This window comes from Chiloscyllium plagiosum, unplaced genomic scaffold (genome assembly GCF_004010195.1).
Source record: "Chiloscyllium plagiosum isolate BGI_BamShark_2017 unplaced genomic scaffold, ASM401019v2 scaf_7258, whole genome shotgun sequence".
Classification (NCBI taxonomy): domain Eukaryota; kingdom Metazoa; phylum Chordata; class Chondrichthyes; order Orectolobiformes; family Hemiscylliidae; genus Chiloscyllium; species Chiloscyllium plagiosum.
In genome coordinates, this window is record NW_025213378.1 from 16,712 (window position 1) to 18,380 (window position 1,669).

A 1,669-nucleotide genomic window follows, 5' to 3' on the forward strand; every position below is an offset into this window, starting at 1 on the left:
CGACCCGCCGAAGCGTAACCCACCCATACCCCTACATTTACCCCTTTACCTAACACTACGGGCAATTTAGCATGGCCAATTCACCTGACCTGCACATCTTTGGACTGTGGGAGGAAACCGGAGCACCCGGAGGAAACCCACGCAGACACGGGGAGAACATGCAAACTCCACACAGTCAGTCGCCTGAGTCGGGAATTGAACCCGGGTCTCTGGCGCTGCGAGGCAGCAGTGCTAACCACTGTGCCACCGTGCCGCCCACATTTTGCACGCTCAGCACAAAACAAAACGTTGCTCCCCTCAGCTTTACTCCTTTCACCTTCAAAAACGTGCGCCCACCCCGGTCTTGAAATCCCCCAGCCGAGGGAAAAGACATCTGTCATTCACTTTATCCACACCCCTCGTGATTTTATACACCTCCATAAGGTCATCTCTCAATCTCCTACGCGCCAGTGAAAAAAGTCCCAGCCTATTTTTCTCCCTCCGACCCTCCATCCCCAGCAGCATCCTGGTAAATCTCTTCTGAACCGTCTCCAGTTTAATACTATCCTTCCGATAATGGGGTGACCAGAACCAGACATAGTACTCCAGAAGTGGCCTCACCAACATACAACCTCAACATAACGTCGCAGCTCCTGATATTCAAAAGTCTGAGTGATATAATAAGAACAGGTTTCCATGACAGGGCTCAGTATCCGTACGGAATCATCACCACGTTCCAGGAACACCTTCACCTCCTCTCCACCTGACTGCATCAACACCTCCCTCTCTGTTTTCTCTCTCGTGTGCTCATCCCCCAACCCCCTCGAACACATCGACATCACTCCCTTCCATCGTTCCCTATCGGGGCGAGTCATCGCTTCGTGGGTAACGGACTTCCCCCTGAATACCCTGTGCTGTTCGCTGGAAGTTCACTGATGCCTGGCGCTCACTATCGAATCGTTTTCTCTACACCTACCCTCGGAAACCCTCTCGCCACCTTAAACATGTTCAGATTTCCCAACTCAGCAGAAAAACAAAACCCAAATCATTTGACCATTTACTGCGGGAGAACATAGAAATGTACAGCACGGAACCAACCCTTCGGCCCACGATGTGGTGCCAAGGATTGTTCCCAATCTAAAATAAAATAACCTAACCTACGCACCCCTCAGCTCACTGCTCTCCATGTGAATGTCCAGCAGTCGCTTAAATGTCCCCAGTGACTCTGCTCCCACCACCACCGCATTCCATACATTCACAACACTCTGCGTAAAGAACCATAATTTAAATAAATTTGTTTTCACTGACCTCGAGTTACCTGCAGGCCTTTCTAAGGGACCGGATCTGTACACAGTGACTCCCAGTGTGATACAGAGACCGGAACTGTACACAGTGACTCCCAGTGTGATACAGAGACCGGAACTGTACACAGTGACTCCCAGTGTGATACAGAGACCGGAACTGTACACAGTGACTCCCAGTGCGGTACAGAGACAGGAACTGTACACAGTGACTCCCAGTGCGATACAGAGACAGGAACTGTACACAGTGACTCCCAGTGCGATACAGAGACAGGAACTGTACACAGTGACTCCCAGTGCGATACAGAGACAGGAACTGTACACAGTGACTCCCAGTGCGATACAGAGACAGGAACTGTACACAGTGACTCCCAGTACGATACAGAGAC